The sequence below is a fragment of the Salmo salar genome, chromosome 07 (genome assembly GCF_965601325.2).
Source record: "Salmo salar chromosome 07, fSalSal1, whole genome shotgun sequence".
NCBI lineage: Eukaryota > Metazoa > Chordata > Actinopteri > Salmoniformes > Salmonidae > Salmo > Salmo salar.
Window position 1 is genome coordinate 66965420 of NC_138297.1, and position 25332 is coordinate 66990751.

Sequence of the window (25332 nt, forward strand, 5' to 3'; positions counted from 1 at the left end):
TTATGGACCCAGTGGTGCTGTAGATTGGACTAACTCAGCAGCTATCTGACATGTTGGAATCCTATTAGCATAGAAATGGAATACCTAGAATGGGTATCCCCATTCACCACCACATTCTGATTCTATTTCTATGTCCATTACCGTAGAGGGTGGAGGCTCATCAGTCACACAGCTCATTTAGAGAAGTCTCCTCAAGGTTACAGACTAGCACAAGAACGCCATTGTTTTTCAATAGAGGATACGAGTTCGGAGCCACGTAATGATGCTTTTAACGTAGCCACGGAGTGGCTGTTCTAGCATTTTGTCGTTTATAGGATTCCCACAATCTTCAACAGTAGCTGTACTGGCAGTGTTTAGTCTCCAGTTGTCATGCTGACAATGTCTCTACAGTATAGTCAGAATGTGTCATCTCTACAGTATAGTCAGAATGTGTTATGTGTCTCTACAGTATAGTCAGAATGTGTTGTAATGTGTCTACAGTATAGTCAGAATGTGTTATGTATCTCTACAGTATAGTCAATGTGTCATGTGTCTCTACAGTATAGTCAGAATGTGTTGTTATGTGTCTACAGTATAGTCAGAATGTGTTGTAATGTGTCTACAGTATAGTCAGAATGTGTTGTTATGTGTCTCTACAGTATAGTCAGAATGTGTTGTTATGTGTCTCTACAGTATAGTCAGAATGTGTTGTAATGTGTCTCTACAGTATAGTCAGAATGTGTTATGTGTCTCTACAGTATAGTCAGAATGTGTTGTAATGTGTCTCTACAGTATAGTCAGAATGTGTTGTTATGTGTCTCTACAGTATAGTCAGAATGTGTTGTAATGTCTCTCTACAGTATAGTCAATGTGTTATGTGACTCTACAGTATAGTCAGAATGTGTTGTAGTCTCTACAGTATAGTCAGAATGTGTTATGTGTCTCTACAGTATAGTCAGAATGTGTTGTAATGTCTCTACAGTATAGTCAGAATGTGTTGTAATGTCTCTACAGTATAGTCAGAATGTTGTTATGTCTCTACAGTATAGTCAGAATGTGTTGTTATGTGTCTACAGTATAGTCAGAATGTGTTATGTGTCTCTACAGTATAGTCAGAATGTGTTGTAATGTCTCTACAGTATAGTCAGAATGTGTTATGTGTCTCTACAGTATAGTCAGAATGTGTTATGTGTCTCTACAGTATAGTCAGAATGTGTTGTTATGTGTCTCTACAGTATAGTCAGAATGTGTTGTTATGTGTCTCTACAGTATAGTCAGAATGTGTTATGTGTCTCTACAGTATAGTCAGAATGTGTTGTTATGTCTCTACAGTATAGTCAGAATGTGTTGTTATGTGTCTACAGTATAGTCAGAATGTGTTACGTGTCTCTACAGTATAGTCAGAATGTGTTGTTATGTGTCTCTACAGTATAGTCAGAATGTGTTGTAATGTGTCTACAGTATAGTCAGAATGTGTTGTTATGTGTCTCTACAGTATAGTCAGAATGTGTTATGTCTCTCTACAGTATAGTCAGAATGTGTTGTTATGTCTCTCTACAGTATAGTCAGAATGTGTTGGTATGTGTCTACAGTATAGTCAGAATGTGTTGTAATGTCTCTACAGTATAGTCAGAATGTGTTATGTCTCTACAGTATAGTCAGAATGTGTTGTTATGTGTCTCTACAGTATAGTCAGAATGTGTTATAATGTGTCTACAGTATAGTCAGAATGTGTTATGTGTCTGTACAGTATAGTCAGAATGTGTTATAATGTGTCTACAGTATAGTCAGAATGTGTTATGTGTCTCTACAGTATAGTCAGAATGTGTTGTTATGTATCTCTACAGTATAGTCAGAATGTGTTGTAATGTCTCTCTACAGTATAGTCAATGTGTTATGTGACTCTACAGTATAGTCAGAATGTGTTGTAGTCTCTACAGTATAGTCAGAATGTGTTGTAGTCTCTACAGTATAGTCAGAATGTGTTGTTATGTGTCTACAGTATAGTCAGAATGTGTTATGTGTCTCTACAGTATAGTCAGAATGTGTTGTAATGTCTCTACAGTATAGTCAGAATGTGTTATGTGTCTCTACAGTATAGTCAGAATGTGTTGTTATGTGTCTACAGTATAGTCAGAATGTGTTACGTGTCTCTACAGTATAGTCAGAATGTGTTGTAATGTGTCTACAGTATAGTCAGAATGTGTTGTTATGTGTCTCTACAGTATAGTCAGAATGTGTTATGTCTCTACAGTATAGTCAGAATGTGTTATGTGTCTACAGTATAGTCAGAATGTGTTGTTATGTGTCTACAGTATAGTCAGAATGTGTTGTTATGTGTCTACAGTATAGTCAGAATGTGTTGTTATGTGTCTCTACAGTATAGTCAGAATGTGTTGTAATGTCTCTCTACAGTATAGTCAATGTGTTATGTGACTCTACAGTATAGTCAGAATGTGTTGTAGTCTCTACAGTATAGTCAGAATGTGTTGTAGTCTCTACAGTATAGTCAGAATGTGTTGTTATGTGTCTACAGTATAGTCAGAATGTGTTATGTGTCTCTACAGTATAGTCAGAATGTGTTGTAATGTCTCTACAGTATAGTTAGAATGTGTTATGTGTCTCTACAGTATAGTCAGAATGTGTTGTTATGTGTCTACAGTATAGTCAGAATGTGTTACGTGTCTCTACAGTATAGTCAGAATGTGTTACGTGTCTCTACAGTATAGTCAGAATGTGTTGTAATGTGTCTACAGTATAGTCAGAATGTGTTATGTGTCTCTACAGTATAGTCAGAATGTGTTATGTCTCTACAGTATAGTCAGAATGTGTTATGTGTCTACAGTATAGTCAGAATGTGTTGTTATGTGTCTACAGTATAGTCAGAATGTGTTGTTATGTGTCTCTACAGTATAGTCAGAATGTGTTGTTATGTGTCTCTACAGTATAGTCAGAATGTGTTGTTATGTGTCTCTACAGTATCGTCAGAATGTGTTGTTATGTGTGTCTACAGTATCGTCAGAATGTGTTATGTGTCTACAGTATAGTCAGAATGTGTTGTAATGTATCTCTACAGTATAGTAAGAATGTGTTGTAATGTGTCTACAGTATAGTCAGAATGTGTTGTAATGTATCTCTACAGTATAGTCAGAATGTGTTGTAATGTCTCTACAGTATAGTCAGAATGTGTTATGTGTCTCTACAGTATAGTCAGAATGTGTTGTAATGTCTCTACAGTATAGTCAGAATGTGTTATGTGTCTCTACAGTATAGTCAGAATGTGTTATGTGTCTACAGTATAGTCAGAATGTGTTATAATGTCTCTACAGTATAGTCAGAATGTGTTATGTGTCTCTACAGTATAGTCAGAATGTGTTATGTGTCTCTACAGTATAGTCAGAATGTGTTGTTATGTCTCTACAGTATAGTCAGAATGTGTTGTTATGTGTCTCTACAGTATAGTCAGAATGTGTTGTAATGTGTCTACAGTATAGTCAGAATGTGTTGTTATGTGTCTCTACAGTATAGTCAGAATGTGTTATGTCTCTCTACAGTATAGTCAGAATGTGTTGGTATGTGTCTACAGTATAGTCAGAATGTGTTGTAATGTCTCTACAGTATAGTCAGAATGTGTTGTTATGTGTCTCTACAGTATAGTCAGAATGTGTTATGTGTCTCTACAGTATAGTCAGAATGTGTTGTTATGTGTCTCTACAGTATAGTCAGAATGTGTTGTAATGTCTCTCTACAGTATAGTCAATGTGTTATGTGACTCTACAGTATAGTCAGAATGTGTTGTTATGTATCTCTACAGTATAGTCAGAATGTGTTGTTATGTATCTCTACAGTATAGTCAGAATGTGTTGTTATGTCTCTCTACAGTATAGTCAGAATGTGTTGTTATGTCTCTCTACAGTATAGTCAGAATGTGTTGTTATGTGTGTCTACAGTATAGTCAGAATGTGTTGTAATGTGTCTACAGTATAGTCAGAATGTGTTGTGTCTACAGTATAGTCAGAATGTGTTGTTATGTGTCTCTACAGTATAGTCAGAATGTGTTATGTGTCTCTACAGTATAGTCAGAATGTGTTATGTGTCTCTACAGTATAGTCAGAATGTGTTGTAATGTGTCTACAGTATAGTCAGAATGTGTTGTTATGTGTCTCTACAGTATAGTCAGAATGTGTTATGTCTCTACAGTATAGTCAGAATGTGTTATGTGTCTACAGTATAGTCAGAATGTGTTGTTATGTGTCTACAGTATAGTCAGAATGTGTTGTTATGTGTCTACAGTATAGTCAGAATGTGTTGTTATGTGTCTCTACAGTATAGTCAGAATGTGTTGTAATGTCTCTCTACAGTATAGTCAATGTGTTATGTGACTCTACAGTATAGTCAGAATGTGTTCTAGTCTCTACAGTATAGTCAGAATGTGTTGTAGTCTCTACAGTATAGTCAGAATGTGTTGTTATGTGTCTACAGTATAGTCAGAATGTGTTATGTGTCTCTACAGTATAGTCAGAATGTGTTGTAATGTCTCTACAGTATAGTTAGAATGTGTTATGTGTCTCTACAGTATAGTCAGAATGTGTTATGTGTCTACAGTATAGTCAGAATGTGTTACGTGTCTCTACAGTATAGTCAGAATGTGTTACGTGTCTCTACAGTATAGTCAGAATGTGTTGTAATGTGTCTACAGTATAGTCAGAATGTGTTATGTGTCTCTACAGTATAGTCAGAATGTGTTATGTCTCTACAGTATAGTCAGAATGTGTTATGTGTCTACAGTATAGTCAGAATGTGTTGTTATGTGTCTACAGTATAGTCAGAATGTGTTGTAATGTATCTCTACAGTATAGTCAGAATGTGTTGTAATGTGTCTACAGTATAGTCAGAATGTGTTGTTATGTGTCTCTACAGTATAGTCAGAATGTGTTGTTATGTGTCTCTACAGTATAGTCAGAATGTGTTGTTATGTGTGTCTACAGTATCGTCAGAATGTGTTATGTGTCTACAGTATAGTCAGAATGTGTTGTAATGTATCTCTACAGTATAGTCAGAATGTGTTGTAATGTGTCTACAGTATAGTCAGAATGTGTTGTAATGTATCTCTACAGTATAGTCAGAATGTGTTGTAATGTGTCTCTACAGTATAGTCAGAATGTGTTGTAATGTGTCTCTACAGTATAGTCAGAATGTGTTGTAATGTCTCTCTACAGTATAGTCAATGTGTTATGTGACTCTACAGTATAGTCAGAATGTGTTGTAGTCTCTACAGTATAGTCAGAATGTGTTGTAGTCTCTGCAGTATAGTCAGAATGTGTTGTAATGTCTCTACAGTATAGTCAGAATGTGTTGTAATGTCTCTACAGTATAGTCAGAATGTGTTGTTATGTGTCTACAGTATAGTCAGAATGTGTTATAATGTCTCTACAGTATAGTCAGAATGTGTTATGTGTCTCTACAGTATAGTCAGAATGTGTTGTTATGTCTCTACAGTATAGTCAGAATGTGTTGTTATGTGTCTCTACAGTATAGTCAGAATGTGTTATGTCTCTCTACAGTATAGTCAGAATGTGTTATAATGCGTCTACAGTATAGTCAGAATGTGTTGGTATGTGTCTACAGTATAGTCAGAATGTGTTGTAATGTCTCTACAGTATAGTCAGAATGTGTTATGTCTCTACAGTATAGTCAGAATGTGTTGTTATGTGTCTCTACAGTATAGTCAGAATGTGTTATGTGTCTACAGTATAGTCAGAATGTGTTATGTGTCTGTACAGTATAGTCAGAATGTGTTATAATGTGTCTACAGTATAGTCAGAATGTGTTATGTGTCTCTACAGTATAGTCAGAATGTGTTGTTATGTATCTCTACAGTATAGTCAGAATGTGTTGTTATGTATCTCTACAGTATAGTCAGAATGTGTTGTTATGTATCTCTACAGTATAGTCAGAATGTGTTGTTATGTCTCTCTACAGTATAGTCAGAATGTGTTGTTATGTCTCTCTACAGTATAGTCAGAATGTGTTGTTATGTGTGTCTACAGTATAGTTAGAATGTGTTGTAATGTGTCTACAGTATAGTCAGAATGTGTTGTTATGTGTCTCTACAGTATAGTCAGAATGTGTTATGTGTCTCTACAGTATAGTCAGAATGTGTTGTTATGTGTCTCTACAGTATAGTCAGAATGTGTTGTAATGTCTCTCTACAGTATAGTCAATGTGTTATGTGACTCTACAGTATAGTCAGAATGTGTTGTAGTCTCTACAGTATAGTCAGAATGTGTTGTTATGTGTCTACAGTATAGTCAGAATGTGTTGTAATGTCTCTACAGTATAGTCAGAATGTGTTGTAATGTCTCTACAGTATAGTCAGAATGTGTTATGTGTCTCTACAGTATAGTCAGAATGTGTTATGTGTCTACAGTATAGTCAGAATGTGTTACGTGTCTCTACAGTATAGTCAGAATGTGTTACGTGTCTCTACAGTATAGTCAGAATGTGTTGTAATGTGTCTACAGTATAGTCAGAATGTGTTGTTATGTGTCTCTACAGTATAGTCAGAATGTGTTATGTCTCTACAGTATAGTCAGAATGTGTTATGTGTCTACAGTATAGTCAGAATGTGTTGTTATGTGTCTACAGTATAGTCAGAATGTGTTGTTATGTGTCTCTACAGTATAGTCAGAATGTGTTGTTATGTGTCTCTACAGTATAGTCAGAATGTGTTGTTATGTGTGTCTACAGTATCGTCAGAATGTGTTATGTGTCTACAGTATAGTCAGAATGTGTTATGTGTCTACAGTATAGTCAGAATGTGTTGTAATGTCTCTCTACAGTATAGTCAATGTGTTATGTGACTCTACAGTATAGTCAGAATGTGTTGTAGTCTCTACAGTATAGTCAGAATGTGTTGTAATGTCTCTACAGTATAGTCAGAATGTGTTGTAATGTCTCTACAGTATAGTCAGAATGTGTTGTTATGTCTCTACAGTATAGTCAGAATGTGTTATGTGTCTCTACAGTATAGTCAGAATGTGTTGTAATGTCTCTACAGTATAGTCAGAATGTGTTATGTGTCTCTACAGTATAGTCAGAATGTGTTGTGTCTCTACAGTATAGTCAGAATGTGTTATGTGTCTCTACAGTATAGTCAGAATGTGTTGTTATGTGTCTCTACAGTATTGTCAGAATGTGTTATGTGTCTCTACAGTATAGTCAGAATGTGTTGTTATGTCTCTACAGTATAGTCAGAATGTGTTGTTATGTGTCTACAGTATAGTCAGAATGTGTTACGTGTCTCTACAGTATAGTCAGAATGTGTTGTTATGTGTCTCTACAGTATAGTCAGAATGTGTTGTAATGTGTCTACAGTATAGTCAGAATGTGTTGTTATGTGTCTCTACAGTATAGTCAGAATGTGTTATGTCTCTCTACAGTATAGTCAGAATGTGTTATAATGCGTCTACAGTATAGTCAGAATGTGTTATGTCTCTACAGTATAGTCAGAATGTGTTGTTATGTGTCTCTACAGTATAGTCAGAATGTGTTATAATGTGTCTACAGTATAGTCAGAATGTGTTATGTGTCTGTACAGTATAGTCAGAATGTGTTATAATGTGTCTACAGTATAGTCAGAATGTGTTATGTGTCTCTACAGTATAGTCAGAATGTGTTGTTATGTATCTCTACAGTATAGTCAATGTGTTATGTGACTCTACAGTATAGTCAGAATGTGTTGTAGTCTCTACAGTATAGTCAGAATGTGTTGTAGTCTCTACAGTATAGTCAGAATGTGTTATGTGTCTACAGTATAGTCAGAATGTGTTATGTGTCTCTACAGTATAGTCAGAATGTGTTGTAATGTCTCTACAGTATAGTCAGAATGTGTTATGTGTCTCTACAGTATAGTCAGAATGTGTTGTTATGTGTCTACAGTATAGTCAGAATGTGTTACGTGTCTCTACAGTATAGTCAGAATGTGTTGTAATGTGTCTACAGTATAGTCAGAATGTGTTGTTATGTGTCTCTACAGTATAGTCAGAATGTGTTATGTCTCTACAGTATAGTCAGAATGTGTTATGTGTCTACAGTATAGTCAGAATGTGTTGTTATGTGTCTACAGTATAGTCAGAATGTGTTGTTATGTGTCTACAGTATAGTCAGAATGTGTTGTTATGTGTCTCTACAGTATAGTCAGAATGTGTTGTTATGTGTCTACAGTATAGTCAGAATGTGTTATGTGTCTCTACAGTATAGTCAGAATGTGTTGTAATGTCTCTACAGTATAGTTAGAATGTGTTATGTGTCTCTACAGTATAGTCAGAATGTGTTGTTATGTGTCTACAGTATAGTCAGAATGTGTTACGTGTCTCTACAGTATAGTCAGAATGTGTTACGTGTCTCTACAGTATAGTCAGAATGTGTTGTAATGTGTCTACAGTATAGTCAGAATGTGTTATGTCTCTACAGTATAGTCAGAATGTGTTATGTGTCTACAGTATAGTCAGAATGTGTTGTTATGTGTCTACAGTATAGTCAGAATGTGTTGTTATGTGTCTCTACAGTATAGTCAGAATGTGTTGTTATGTGTCTCTACAGTATAGTCAGAATGTGTTGTTATGTGTCTCTACAGTATCGTCAGAATGTGTTGTTATGTGTGTCTACAGTATCGTCAGAATGTGTTATGTGTCTACAGTATAGTCAGAATGTGTTGTAATGTATCTCTACAGTATAGTCAGAATGTGTTGTAATGTGTCTACAGTATAGTCAGAATGTGTTGTAATGTATCTCTACAGTATAGTCAGAATGTGTTGTAATGTCTCTACAGTATAGTCAGAATGTGTTATGTGTCTCTACAGTATAGTCAGAATGTGTTGTAATGTCTCTACAGTATAGTCAGAATGTGTTATGTGTCTCTACAGTATAGTCAGAATGTGTTATGTGTCTACAGTATAGTCAGAATGTGTTATAATGTCTCTACAGTATAGTCAGAATGTGTTATGTGTCTCTACAGTATAGTCAGAATGTGTTGTTATGTCTCTACAGTATAGTCAGAATGTGTTGTTATGTGTCTCTACAGTATAGTCAGAATGTGTTGTAATGTGTCTACAGTATAGTCAGAATGTGTTGTTATGTGTCTCTACAGTATAGTCAGAATGTGTTATGTCTCTCTACAGTATAGTCAGAATGTGTTATAATGCGTCTACAGTATAGTCAGAATGTGTTGTGTCTCTACAGTATAGTCAGAATGTGTTATGTGTCTCTACAGTATAGTCAGAATGTGTTGTTATGTGTCTCTACAGTATTGTCAGAATGTGTTATGTGTCTCTACAGTATAGTCAGAATGTGTTGTTATGTCTCTACAGTATAGTCAGAATGTGTTGTTATGTGTCTACAGTATAGTCAGAATGTGTTACGTGTCTCTACAGTATAGTCAGAATGTGTTGTTATGTGTCTCTACAGTATAGTCAGAATGTGTTGTAATGTGTCTACAGTATAGTCAGAATGTGTTGTTATGTGTCTCTACAGTATAGTCAGAATGTGTTATGTCTCTCTACAGTATAGTCAGAATGTGTTATAATGCGTCTACAGTATAGTCAGAATGTGTTATAATGCGTCTACAGTATAGTCAGAATGTGTTATGTCTCTACAGTATAGTCAGAATGTGTTGTTATGTGTCTCTACAGTATAGTCAGAATGTGTTATAATGTGTCTACAGTATAGTCAGAATGTGTTATGTGTCTGTACAGTATAGTCAGAATGTGTTATAATGTGTCTACAGTATAGTCAGAATGTGTTATGTGTCTCTACAGTATAGTCAGAATGTGTTGTTATGTATCTCTACAGTATAGTCAATGTGTTATGTGACTCTACAGTATAGTCAGAATGTGTTGTAGTCTCTACAGTATAGTCAGAATGTGTTGTAGTCTCTACAGTATAGTCAGAATGTGTTATGTGTCTACAGTATAGTCAGAATGTGTTATGTGTCTCTACAGTATAGTCAGAATGTGTTGTAATGTCTCTACAGTATAGTCAGAATGTGTTATGTGTCTCTACAGTATAGTCAGAATGTGTTGTTATGTGTCTACAGTATAGTCAGAATGTGTTACGTGTCTCTACAGTATAGTCAGAATGTGTTGTAATGTGTCTACAGTATAGTCAGAATGTGTTGTTATGTGTCTCTACAGTATAGTCAGAATGTGTTATGTCTCTACAGTATAGTCAGAATGTGTTATGTGTCTACAGTATAGTCAGAATGTGTTGTTATGTGTCTACAGTATAGTCAGAATGTGTTGTTATGTGTCTACAGTATAGTCAGAATGTGTTGTTATGTGTCTCTACAGTATAGTCAGAATGTGTTGTTATGTGTCTACAGTATAGTCAGAATGTGTTATGTGTCTCTACAGTATAGTCAGAATGTGTTGTAATGTCTCTACAGTATAGTCAGAATGTGTTATGTCTCTCTACAGTATAGTCAGAATGTGTTATAATGCGTCTACAGTATAGTCAGAATGTGTTGGTATGTGTCTACAGTATAGTCAGAATGTGTTGTAATGTCTCTACAGTATAGTCAGAATGTGTTATGTCTCTACAGTATAGTCAGAATGTGTTGTTATGTGTCTCTACAGTATAGTCAGAATGTGTTATGTGTCTACAGTATAGTCAGAATGTGTTATGTGTCTGTACAGTATAGTCAGAATGTGTTATAATGTGTCTACAGTATAGTCAGAATGTGTTATGTGTCTCTACAGTATAGTCAGAATGTGTTGTTATGTATCTCTACAGTATAGTCAGAATGTGTTGTTATGTATCTCTACAGTATAGTCAGAATGTGTTGTTATGTATCTCTACAGTATAGTCAGAATGTGTTGTTATGTCTCTCTACAGTATAGTCAGAATGTGTTGTTATGTCTCTCTACAGTATAGTCAGAATGTGTTGTTATGTGTGTCTACAGTATAGTTAGAATGTGTTGTAATGTGTCTACAGTATAGTCAGAATGTGTTGTTATGTGTCTCTACAGTATAGTCAGAATGTGTTATGTGTCTCTACAGTATAGTCAGAATGTGTTGTTATGTGTCTCTACAGTATAGTCAGAATGTGTTGTAATGTCTCTCTACAGTATAGTCAATGTGTTATGTGACTCTACAGTATAGTCAGAATGTGTTGTAGTCTCTACAGTATAGTCAGAATGTGTTGTTATGTGTCTACAGTATAGTCAGAATGTGTTGTAATGTCTCTACAGTATAGTCAGAATGTGTTGTAATGTCTCTACAGTATAGTCAGAATGTGTTATGTGTCTCTACAGTATAGTCAGAATGTGTTATGTGTCTACAGTATAGTCAGAATGTGTTACGTGTCTCTACAGTATAGTCAGAATGTGTTACGTGTCTCTACAGTATAGTCAGAATGTGTTGTAATGTGTCTACAGTATAGTCAGAATGTGTTGTTATGTGTCTCTACAGTATAGTCAGAATGTGTTATGTCTCTACAGTATAGTCAGAATGTGTTATGTGTCTACAGTATAGTCAGAATGTGTTGTTATGTGTCTCTACAGTATAGTCAGAATGTGTTGTTATGTGTCTCTACAGTATAGTCAGAATGTGTTGTTATGTGTGTCTACAGTATCGTCAGAATGTGTTATGTGTCTACAGTATAGTCAGAATGTGTTATGTGTCTACAGTATAGTCAGAATGTGTTGTAATGTCTCTCTACAGTATAGTCAATGTGTTATGTGACTCTACAGTATAGTCAGAATGTGTTGTAGTCTCTACAGTATAGTCAGAATGTGTTGTAATGTCTCTACAGTATAGTCAGAATGTGTTGTAATGTCTCTACAGTATAGTCAGAATGTGTTGTTATGTCTCTACAGTATAGTCAGAATGTGTTATGTGTCTCTACAGTATAGTCAGAATGTGTTGTAATGTCTCTACAGTATAGTCAGAATGTGTTATGTGTCTCTACAGTATAGTCAGAATGTGTTGTGTCTCTACAGTATAGTCAGAATGTGTTATGTGTCTCTACAGTATAGTCAGAATGTGTTGTTATGTGTCTCTACAGTATTGTCAGAATGTGTTATGTGTCTCTACAGTATAGTCAGAATGTGTTGTTATGTCTCTACAGTATAGTCAGAATGTGTTGTTATGTGTCTACAGTATAGTCAGAATGTGTTACGTGTCTCTACAGTATAGTCAGAATGTGTTGTTATGTGTCTCTACAGTATAGTCAGAATGTGTTGTAATGTGTCTACAGTATAGTCAGAATGTGTTGTTATGTGTCTCTACAGTATAGTCAGAATGTGTTATGTCTCTCTACAGTATAGTCAGAATGTGTTATAATGCGTCTACAGTATAGTCAGAATGTGTTATGTCTCTACAGTATAGTCAGAATGTGTTGTTATGTGTCTCTACAGTATAGTCAGAATGTGTTATAATGTGTCTACAGTATAGTCAGAATGTGTTATGTGTCTGTACAGTATAGTCAGAATGTGTTATAATGTGTCTACAGTATAGTCAGAATGTGTTATGTGTCTCTACAGTATAGTCAGAATGTGTTGTTATGTATCTCTACAGTATAGTCAATGTGTTATGTGACTCTACAGTATAGTCAGAATGTGTTGTAGTCTCTACAGTATAGTCAGAATGTGTTGTAGTCTCTACAGTATAGTCAGAATGTGTTATGTGTCTACAGTATAGTCAGAATGTGTTATGTGTCTCTACAGTATAGTCAGAATGTGTTGTAATGTCTCTACAGTATAGTCAGAATGTGTTATGTGTCTCTACAGTATAGTCAGAATGTGTTGTTATGTGTCTACAGTATAGTCAGAATGTGTTACGTGTCTCTACAGTATAGTCAGAATGTGTTGTAATGTGTCTACAGTATAGTCAGAATGTGTTGTTATGTGTCTCTACAGTATAGTCAGAATGTGTTATGTCTCTACAGTATAGTCAGAATGTGTTATGTGTCTACAGTATAGTCAGAATGTGTTGTTATGTGTCTACAGTATAGTCAGAATGTGTTGTTATGTGTCTACAGTATAGTCAGAATGTGTTACGTGTCTCTACAGTATAGTCAGAATGTGTTACGTGTCTCTACAGTATAGTCAGAATGTGTTGTAATGTGTCTACAGTATAGTCAGAATGTGTTATGTCTCTACAGTATAGTCAGAATGTGTTATGTGTCTACAGTATAGTCAGAATGTGTTGTTATGTGTCTACAGTATAGTCAGAATGTGTTGTTATGTGTCTCTACAGTATAGTCAGAATGTGTTGTTATGTGTCTCTACAGTATAGTCAGAATGTGTTGTTATGTGTCTCTACAGTATCGTCAGAATGTGTTGTTATGTGTGTCTACAGTATCGTCAGAATGTGTTATGTGTCTACAGTATAGTCAGAATGTGTTGTAATGTATCTCTACAGTATAGTCAGAATGTGTTGTAATGTGTCTACAGTATAGTCAGAATGTGTTGTAATGTATCTCTACAGTATAGTCAGAATGTGTTGTAATGTCTCTACAGTATAGTCAGAATGTGTTATGTGTCTCTACAGTATAGTCAGAATGTGTTGTAATGTCTCTACAGTATAGTCAGAATGTGTTATGTGTCTCTACAGTATAGTCAGAATGTGTTATGTGTCTACAGTATAGTCAGAATGTGTTATAATGTCTCTACAGTATAGTCAGAATGTGTTATGTGTCTCTACAGTATAGTCAGAATGTGTTGTTATGTCTCTACAGTATAGTCAGAATGTGTTGTTATGTGTCTCTACAGTATAGTCAGAATGTGTTGTAATGTGTCTACAGTATAGTCAGAATGTGTTGTTATGTGTCTCTACAGTATAGTCAGAATGTGTTATGTCTCTCTACAGTATAGTCAGAATGTGTTATAATGCGTCTACAGTATAGTCAGAATGTGTTGTGTCTCTACAGTATAGTCAGAATGTGTTATGTGTCTCTACAGTATAGTCAGAATGTGTTGTTATGTGTCTCTACAGTATTGTCAGAATGTGTTATGTGTCTCTACAGTATAGTCAGAATGTGTTGTTATGTCTCTACAGTATAGTCAGAATGTGTTGTTATGTGTCTACAGTATAGTCAGAATGTGTTACGTGTCTCTACAGTATAGTCAGAATGTGTTGTTATGTGTCTCTACAGTATAGTCAGAATGTGTTGTAATGTGTCTACAGTATAGTCAGAATGTGTTGTTATGTGTCTCTACAGTATAGTCAGAATGTGTTATGTCTCTCTACAGTATAGTCAGAATGTGTTATAATGCGTCTACAGTATAGTCAGAATGTGTTATAATGCGTCTACAGTATAGTCAGAATGTGTTATGTCTCTACAGTATAGTCAGAATGTGTTGTTATGTGTCTCTACAGTATAGTCAGAATGTGTTATAATGTGTCTACAGTATAGTCAGAATGTGTTATGTGTCTGTACAGTATAGTCAGAATGTGTTATAATGTGTCTACAGTATAGTCAGAATGTGTTATGTGTCTCTACAGTATAGTCAGAATGTGTTGTTATGTATCTCTACAGTATAGTCAATGTGTTATGTGACTCTACAGTATAGTCAGAATGTGTTGTAGTCTCTACAGTATAGTCAGAATGTGTTGTAGTCTCTACAGTATAGTCAGAATGTGTTATGTGTCTACAGTATAGTCAGAATGTGTTATGTGTCTCTACAGTATAGTCAGAATGTGTTGTAATGTCTCTACAGTATAGTCAGAATGTGTTATGTGTCTCTACAGTATAGTCAGAATGTGTTGTTATGTGTCTACAGTATAGTCAGAATGTGTTACGTGTCTCTACAGTATAGTCAGAATGTGTTGTAATGTGTCTACAGTATAGTCAGAATGTGTTGTTATGTGTCTCTACAGTATAGTCAGAATGTGTTATGTCTCTACAGTATAGTCAGAATGTGTTATGTGTCTACAGTATAGTCAGAATGTGTTGTTATGTGTCTACAGTATAGTCAGAATGTGTTGTTATGTGTCTACAGTATAGTCAGAATGTGTTGTTATGTGTCTCTACAGTATAGTCAGAATGTGTTGTTATGTGTCTACAGTATAGTCAGAATGTGTTATGTGTCTCTACAGTATAGTCAGAATGTGTTGTAATGTCTCTACAGTATAGTTAGAATGTGTTATGTGTCTCTACAGTATAGTCAGAATGTGTTGTTATGTGTCTACAGTATAGTCAGAATGTGTTACGTGTCTCTACAGTATAGTCAGAATGTGTTACGTGTCTCTACAGTATAGTCAGAATGTGTTGTAATGTGTCTACAGTATAGTCAGAATGTGTTATGTCTCTACAGTATAGTCAGAATGTGTTATGTGTCTACAGTATAGTCAGAATGTGTTGTTATGTGTCTACAGTATAGTCAGAATGTGTTGTTATGTGTCTCTACAGTATAGTCAGAATGTGTTATAATGTGTCTACAGTATAGTCAGAATGTGTTATGTGTCTGTACAGTATAGTCAGAATGTGTTATAATGTGTCTACAGTATAGTCAGAATGTGTTATGTGTCTCTACAGTATAGTCAGAATGTGTTGTTATGTATCTCTACAGTATAGTCAATGTGTTATGTGACTCTACAGTATAGTCAGAATGTGTTGTAGTCTCTACAGTATAGTCAGAATGTGTTGTAGTCTCTACAGTATAGTCAGAATGTGTTATGTGTCTACAGTATAGTCAGAATGTGTTATGTGTCTCTACAGTATAGTCAGAATGTGTTGTAATGTCTCTACAGTATAGTCAGAATGTGTTATGTGTCTCTACAGTATAGTCAGAATGTGTTGTTATGTGTCTACAGTATAGTCAGAATGTGTTACGTGTCTCTACAGTATAGTCAGAATGTGTTGTAATGTGTCTACAGTATAGTCAGAATGTGTTGTTATGTGTCTCTACAGTATAGTCAGAATGTGTTATGTCTCTACAGTATAGTCAGAATGTGTTATGTGTCTACAGTATAGTCAGAATGTGTTGTTATGTGTCTACAGTATAGTCAGAATGTGTTGTTATGTGTCTACAGTATAGTCAGAATGTGTTGTTATGTGTCTCTACAGTATAGTCAGAATGTGTTGTTATGTGTCTACAGTATAGTCAGAATGTGTTATGTGTCTCTACAGTATAGTCAGAATGTGTTGTAATGTCTCTACAGTATAGTTAGAATGTGTTATGTGTCTCTACAGTATAGTCAGAATGTGTTGTTATGTGTCTACAGTATAGTCAGAATGTGTTACGTGTCTCTACAGTATAGTCAGAATGTGTTACGTGTCTCTACAGTATAGTCAGAATGTGTTGTAATGTGTCTACAGTATAGTCAGAATGTGTTATGTCTCTACAGTATAGTCAGAATGTGTTATGTGTCTACAGTATAGTCAGAATGTGTTGTTATGTGTCTACAGTATAGTCAGAATGTGTTGTTATGTGTCTCTACAGTATAGTCAGAATGTGTTGTTATGTGTCTCTACAGTATAGTCAGAATGTGTTGTTATGTGTCTCTACAGTATCGTCAGAATGTGTTGTTATGTGTGTCTACAGTATCGTCAGAATGTGTTATGTGTCTACAGTATAGTCAGAATGTGTTGTAATGTATCTCTACAGTATAGTCAGAATGTGTTGTAATGTGTCTACAGTATAGTCAGAATGTGTTGTAATGTATCTCTACAGTATAGTCAGAATGTGTTGTAATGTCTCTACAGTATAGTCAGAATGTGTTATGTGTCTCTACAGTATAGTCAGAATGTGTTGTAATGTCTCTACAGTATAGTCAGAATGTGTTATGTGTCTCTACAGTATAGTCAGAATGTGTTATGTGTCTACAGTATAGTCAGAATGTGTTATAATGTCTCTACAGTATAGTCAGAATGTGTTATGTGTCTCTACAGTATAGTCAGAATGTGTTGTTATGTCTCTACAGTATAGTCAGAATGTGTTGTTATGTGTCTCTACAGTATAGTCAGAATGTGTTGTAATGTGTCTACAGTATAGTCAGAATGTGTTGTTATGTGTCTCTACAGTATAGTCAGAATGTGTTATGTCTCTCTACAGTATAGTCAGAATGTGTTATAATGCGTCTACAGTATAGTCAGAATGTGTTGTGTCTCTACAGTATAGTCAGAATGTGTTATGTGTCTCTACAGTATAGTCAGAATGTGTTGTTATGTGTCTCTACAGTATTGTCAGAATGTGTTATGTGTCTCTACAGTATAGTCAGAATGTGTTGTTATGTCTCTACAGTATAGTCAGAATGTGTTGTTATGTGTCTACAGTATAGTCAGAATGTGTTACGTGTCTCTACAGTATAGTCAGAATGTGTTGTTATGTGTCTCTACAGTATAGTCAGAATGTGTTGTAATGTGTCTACAGTATAGTCAGAATGTGTTGTTATGTGTCTCTACAGTATAGTCAGAATGTGTTATGTCTCTCTACAGTATAGTCAGAATGTGTTATAATGCGTCTACAGTATAGTCAGAATGTGTTATAATGCGTCTACAGTATAGTCAGAATGTGTTATGTCTCTACAGTATAGTCAGAATGTGTTGTTATGTGTCTCTACAGTATAGTCAGAATGTGTTATAATGTGTCTACAGTATAGTCAGAATGTGTTATGTGTCTGTACAGTATAGTCAGAATGTGTTATAATGTGTCTACAGTATAGTCAGAATGTGTTATGTGTCTCTACAGTATAGTCAGAATGTGTTGTTATGTATCTCTACAGTATAGTCAATGTGTTATGTGACTCTACAGTATAGTCAGAATGTGTTGTAGTCTCTACAGTATAGTCAGAATGTGTTGTAGTCTCTACAGTATAGTCAGAATGTGTTATGTGTCTACAGTATAGTCAGAATGTGTTATGTGTCTCTACAGTATAGTCAGAATGTGTTGTAATGTCTCTACAGTATAGTCAGAATGTGTTATGTGTCTCTACAGTATAGTCAGAATGTGTTGTTATGTGTCTACAGTATAGTCAGAATGTGTTACGTGTCTCTACAGTATAGTCAGAATGTGTTGTAATGTGTCTACAGTATAGTCAGAATGTGTTGTTATGTGTCTCTACAGTATAGTCAGAATGTGTTATGTCTCTACAGTATAGTCAGAATGTGTTATGTGTCTACAGTATAGTCAGAATGTGTTGTTATGTGTCTACAGTATAGTCAGAATGTGTTGTTATGTGTCTACAGTATAGTCAGAATGTGTTGTTATGTGTCTCTACAGTATAGTCAGAATGTGTTGTTATGTGTCTACAGTATAGTCAGAATGTGTTATGTGTCTCTACAGTATAGTCAGAATGTGTTGTAATGTCTCTACAGTATAGTCAGAATGTGTTATGTCTCTCTACAGTATAGTCAGAATGTGTTATAATGCGTCTACAGTATAGTCAGAATGTGTTGGTATGTGTCTACAGTATAGTCAGAATGTGTTGTAATGTCTCTACAGTATAGTCAGAATGTGTTATGTCTCTACAGTATAGTCAGAATGTGTTGTTATGTGTCTCTACAGTATAGTCAGAATGTGTTATGTGTCTACAGTATAGTCAGAATGTGTTATGTGTCTGTACAGTATAGTCAGAATGTGTTATAATGTGTCTACAGTATAGTCAGAATGTGTTATGTGTCTCTACAGTATAGTCAGAATGTGTTGTTATGTATCTCTACAGTATAGTCAGAATGTGTTGTTATGTATCTCTACAGTATAGTCAGAATGTGTTGTTATGTATCTCTACAGTATAGTCAGAATGTGTTGTTATGTCTCTCTACAGTATAGTCAGAATGTGTTGTTATGTCTCTCTACAGTATAGTCAGAATGTGTTGTTATGTGTGTCTACAGTATAGTTAGAATGTGTTGTAATGTGTCTACAGTATAGTCAGAATGTGTTGTTATGTGTCTCTACAGTATAGTCAGAATGTGTTATGTGTCTCTACAGTATAGTCAGAATGTGTTGTTATGTGTCTCTACAGTATAGTCAGAATGTGTTGTAATGTCTCTCTACAGTATAGTCAATGTGTTATGTGACTCTACAGTATAGTCAGAATGTGTTGTAGTCTCTACAGTATAGTCAGAATGTGTTGTTATGTGTCTACAGTATAGTCAGAATGTGTTGTAATGTCTCTACAGTATAGTCAGAATGTGTTGTAATGTCTCTACAGTATAGTCAGAATGTGTTATGTGTCTCTACAGTATAGTCAGAATGTGTTATGTGTCTACAGTATAGTCAGAATGTGTTACGTGTCTCTACAGTATAGTCAGAATGTGTTACGTGTCTCTACAGTATAGTCAGAATGTGTTGTAATGTGTCTACAGTATAGTCAGAATGTGTTGTTATGTGTCTCTACAGTATAGTCAGAATGTGTTATGTCTCTACAGTATAGTCAGAATGTGTTATGTGTCTACAGTATAGTCAGAATGTGTTGTTATGTGTCTCTACAGTATAGTCAGAATGTGTTGTTATGTGTCTCTACAGTATAGTCAGAATGTGTTGTTATGTGTGTCTACAGTATCGTCAGAATGTGTTATGTGTCTACAGTATAGTCAGAATGTGTTATGTGTCTACAGTATAGTCAGAATGTGTTGTAATGTCTCTCTACAGTATAGTCAATGTGTTATGTGACTCTACAGTATAGTCAGAATGTGTTGTAGTCTCTACAGTATAGTCAGAATGTGTTGTAATGTCTCTACAGTATAGTCAGAATGTGTTGTAATGTCTCTACAGTATAGTCAGAATGTGTTGTTATGTCTCTACAGTATAGTCAGAATGTGTTATGTGTCTCTACAGTATAGTCAGAATGTGTTGTAATGTCTCTACAGTATAGTCAGAATGTGTTATGTGTCTCTACAGTATAGTCAGAATGTGTTGTGTCTCTACAGTATAGTCAGAATGTGTTATGTGTCTCTACAGTATAGTCAGAATGTGTTGTTATGTGTCTCTACAGTATTGTCAGAATGTGTTATGTGTCTCTACAGTATAGTCAGAATGTGTTGTTATGTCTCTACAGTATAGTCAGAATGTGTTGTTATGTGTCTACAGTATAGTCAGAATGTGTTACGTGTCTCTACAGTATAGTCAGAATGTGTTGTTATGTGTCTCTACAGTATAGTCAGAATGTGTTGTAATGTGTCTACAGTATAGTCAGAATGTGTTGTTATGTGTCTCTACAGTATAGTCAGAATGTGTTATGTCTCTCTACAGTATAGTCAGAATGTGTTATAATGCGTCTACAGTATAGTCAGAATGTGTTATGTCTCTACAGTATAGTCAGAATGTGTTGTTATGTGTCTCTACAGTATAGTCAGAATGTGTTATAATGTGTCTACAGTATAGTCAGAATGTGTTATGTGTCTGTACAGTATAGTCAGAATGTGTTATAATGTGTCTACAGTATAGTCAGAATGTGTTATGTGTCTCTACAGTATAGTCAGAATGTGTTGTTATGTATCTCTACAGTATAGTCAATGTGTTATGTGACTCTACAGTATAGTCAGAATGTGTTGTAGTCTCTACAGTATAGTCAGAATGTGTTGTAGTCTCTACAGTATAGTCAGAATGTGTTATGTGTCTACAGTATAGTCAGAATGTGTTATGTGTCTCTACAGTATAGTCAGAATGTGTTGTAATGTCTCTACAGTATAGTCAGAATGTGTTATGTGTCTCTACAGTATAGTCAGAATGTGTTGTTATGTGTCTACAGTATAGTCAGAATGTGTTACGTGTCTCTACAGTATAGTCAGAATGTGTTGTAATGTGTCTACAGTATAGTCAGAATGTGTTGTTATGTGTCTCTACAGTATAGTCAGAATGTGTTATGTCTCTACAGTATAGTCAGAATGTGTTATGTGTCTACAGTATAGTCAGAATGTGTTGTTATGTGTCTACAGTATAGTCAGAATGTGTTGTTATGTGTCTACAGTATAGTCAGAATGTGTTACGTGTCTCTACAGTATAGTCAGAATGTGTTACGTGTCTCTACAGTATAGTCAGAATGTGTTGTAATGTGTCTACAGTATAGTCAGAATGTGTTATGTCTCTACAGTATAGTCAGAATGTGTTATGTGTCTACAGTATAGTCAGAATGTGTTGTTATGTGTCTACAGTATAGTCAGAATGTGTTGTTATGTGTCTCTACAGTATAGTCAGAATGTGTTGTTATGTGTCTCTACAGTATAGTCAGAATGTGTTGTTATGTGTCTCTACAGTATCGTCAGAATGTGTTGTTATGTGTGTCTACAGTATCGTCAGAATGTGTTATGTGTCTACAGTATAGTCAGAATGTGTTGTAATGTATCTCTACAGTATAGTCAGAATGTGTTGTAATGTGTCTACAGTATAGTCAGAATGTGTTGTAATGTATCTCTACAGTATAGTCAGAATGTGTTGTAATGTCTCTACAGTATAGTCAGAATGTGTTATGTGTCTCTACAGTATAGTCAGAATGTGTTGTAATGTCTCTACAGTATAGTCAGAATGTGTTATGTGTCTCTACAGTATAGTCAGAATGTGTTATGTGTCTACAGTATAGTCAGAATGTGTTATAATGTCTCTACAGTATAGTCAGAATGTGTTATGTGTCTCTACAGTATAGTCAGAATGTGTTGTTATGTCTCTACAGTATAGTCAGAATGTGTTGTTATGTGTCTCTACAGTATAGTCAGAATGTGTTGTAATGTGTCTACAGTATAGTCAGAATGTGTTGTTATGTGTCTCTACAGTATAGTCAGAATGTGTTATGTCTCTCTACAGTATAGTCAGAATGTGTTATAATGCGTCTACAGTATAGTCAGAATGTGTTGTGTCTCTACAGTATAGTCAGAATGTGTTATGTGTCTCTACAGTATAGTCAGAATGTGTTGTTATGTGTCTCTACAGTATTGTCAGAATGTGTTATGTGTCTCTACAGTATAGTCAGAATGTGTTGTTATGTCTCTACAGTATAGTCAGAATGTGTTGTTATGTGTCTACAGTATAGTCAGAATGTGTTACGTGTCTCTACAGTATAGTCAGAATGTGTTGTTATGTGTCTCTACAGTATAGTCAGAATGTGTTGTAATGTGTCTACAGTATAGTCAGAATGTGTTGTTATGTGTCTCTACAGTATAGTCAGAATGTGTTATGTCTCTCTACAGTATAGTCAGAATGTGTTATAATGCGTCTACAGTATAGTCAGAATGTGTTATAATGCGTCTACAGTATAGTCAGAATGTGTTATGTCTCTACAGTATAGTCAGAATGTGTTGTTATGTGTCTCTACAGTATAGTCAGAATGTGTTATAATGTGTCTACAGTATAGTCAGAATGTGTTATGTGTCTGTACAGTATAGTCAGAATGTGTTATAATGTGTCTACAGTATAGTCAGAATGTGTTATGTGTCTCTACAGTATAGTCAGAATGTGTTGTTATGTATCTCTACAGTATAGTCAATGTGTTATGTGACTCTACAGTATAGTCAGAATGTGTTGTAGTCTCTACAGTATAGTCAGAATGTGTTGTAGTCTCTACAGTATAGTCAGAATGTGTTATGTGTCTACAGTATAGTCAGAATGTGTTATGTGTCTCTACAGTATAGTCAGAATGTGTTGTAATGTCTCTACAGTATAGTCAGAATGTGTTATGTGTCTCTACAGTATAGTCAGAATGTGTTGTTATGTGTCTACAGTATAGTCAGAATGTGTTACGTGTCTCTACAGTATAGTCAGAATGTGTTGTAATGTGTCTACAGTATAGTCAGAATGTGTTGTTATGTGTCTCTACAGTATAGTCAGAATGTGTTATGTCTCTACAGTATAGTCAGAATGTGTTATGTGTCTACAGTATAGTCAGAATGTGTTGTTATGTGTCTACAGTATAGTCAGAATGTGTTGTTATGTGTCTACAGTATAGTCAGAATGTGTTGTTATGTGTCTCTACAGTATAGTCAGAATGTGTTGTTATGTGTCTACAGTATAGTCAGAATGTGTTATGTGTCTCTACAGTATAGTCAGAATGTGTTGTAATGTCTCTACAGTATAGTTAGAATGTGTTATGTGTCTCTACAGTATAGTCAGAATGTGTTGTTATGTGTCTACAGTATAGTCAGAATGTGTTACGTGTCTCTACAGTATAGTCAGAATGTGTTACGTGTCTCTACAGTATAGTCAGAATGTGTTGTAATGTGTCTACAGTATAGTCAGAATGTGTTATGTCTCTACAGTATAGTCAGAATGTGTTATGTGTCTACAGTATAGTCAGAATGTGTTGTTATGTGTCTACAGTATAGTCAGAATGTGTTGTTATGTGTCTCTACAGTATAGTCAGAATGTGTTGTTATGTGTCTCTACAGTATAGTCAGAATGTGTTGTTATGTGTCTCTACAGTATCGTCAGAATGTGTTGTTATGTGTGTCTACAGTATCGTCAGAATGTGTTGTGTCTACAGTATAGTCAGAATGTGTTGTAATGTATCTCTACAGTATAGTCAGAATGTGTTGTAATGTGTCTACAGTATAGTCAGAATGTGTTGTAATGTATCTCTACAGAATAGTCAGAATGTGTTGTAATGTCTCTACAGTATAGTCAGAATGTGTTATGTGTCTCTACAGTATAGTCAGAATGTGTTGTAATGTCTCTACAGTATAGTCAGAATGTGTTATGTGTCTCTACAGTATAGTCAGAATGTGTTATGTGTCTACAGTATAGTCAGAATGTGTTATAATGTCTCTACAGTATAGTCAGAATGTGTTATGTGTCTCTACAGTATAGTCAGAATGTGTTGTTATGTCTCTACAGTATAGTCAGAATGTGTTGTTATGTGTCTCTACAGTATAGTCAGAATGTGTTGTAATGTGTCTACAGTATAGTCAGAATGTGTTGTTATGTGTCTCTACAGTATAGTCAGAATGTGTTATGTCTCTCTACAGTATAGTCAGAATGTGTTATAATGCGTCTACAGTATAGTCAGAATGTGTTGGTATGTGTCTACAGTATAGTCAGAATGTGTTGTAATGTCTCTACAGTATAGTCAGAATGTGTTGTTATGTGTCTCTACAGTATAGTCAGAATGTGTTATGTGTCTCTACAGTATAGTCAGAATGTGTTGTTATGTGTCTCTACAGTATAGTCAGAATGTGTTGTAATGTCTCTCTACAGTATAGTCAATGTGTTATGTGACTCTACAGTATAGTCAGAATGTGTTGTTATGTATCTCTACAGTATAGTCTGAATGTGTTGTTATGTATCTCTACAGTATAGTCAGAATGTGTTGTTATGTCTCTCTACAGTATAGTCAGAATGTGTTGTTATGTCTCTCTACAGTATAGTCAGAATGTGTTGTTATGTGTGTCTACAGTATAGTCAGAATGTGTTGTAATGTGTCTACAGTATAGTCAGAATGTGTTGTGTCTACAGTATAGTCAGAATGTGTTGTTATGTGTCTCTACAGTATAGTCAGAATGTGTTATGTGTCTCTACAGTATAGTCAGAATGTGTTATGTGTCTCTACAGTATAGTCAGAATGTGTTGTAATGTGTCTACAGTATAGTCAGAATGTGTTGTTATGTGTCTCTACAGTATAGTCAGAATGTGTTATGTGTCTACAGTATAGTCAGAATGTGTTATGTGTCTCTACAGTATAGTCAGAATGTGTTGTAATGTCTCTACAGTATAGTTAGAATGTGTTATGTGTCTCTACAGTATAGTCAGAATGTGTTGTTATGTGTCTACAGTATAGTCAGAATGTGTTACGTGTCTCTACAGTATAGTCAGAATGTGTTACGTGTCTCTACAGTATAGTCAGAATGTGTTGTAATGTGTCTACAGTATAGTCAGAATGTGTTATGTGTCTCTACAGTATAGTCAGAATGTGTTATGTCTCTACAGTATAGTCAGAATGTGTTATGTGTCTACAGTATAGTCAGAATGTGTTGTTATGTGTCTACAGTATAGTCAGAATGTGTTGTTATGTGTCTCTACAGTATAGTCAGAATGTGTTGTTATGTGTCTCTACAGTATAGTCAGAATGTGTTGTTATGTGTCTCTACAGTATCGTCAGAATGTGTTGTTATGTGTGTCTACAGTATCGTCAGAATGTGTTATGTGTCTACAGTATAGTCAGAATGTGTTGTAATGTATCTCTACAGTATAGTCAGAATGTGTTGTAATGTGTCTACAGTATAGTCAGAATGTGTTGTAATGTGTCTACAGTATAGTCAGAATGTGTTGTTATGTGTCTCTACAGTATAGTCAGAATGTGTTGTTATGTGTCTCTACAGTATAGTCAGAATGTGTTGTTATGTGTCTCTACAGTATCGTCAGAATGTGTTATGTGTGTCTACAGTATAGTCAGAATGTGTTGTAATGTATCTCTACAGTATAGTC

At 35.1% G+C, this 25332-nt stretch overlaps 1 protein-coding gene across 3 annotated transcripts in view; it reads left to right on the top strand.

The window, feature by feature from the left end:
* Positions 1-25332, top strand: part of LOC123743807 (rab-3A-interacting protein) — a 110354-nt gene that overhangs the window by 75939 nt on the left and 9083 nt on the right. The gene's annotated exons all lie outside the window — the stretch shown is intronic.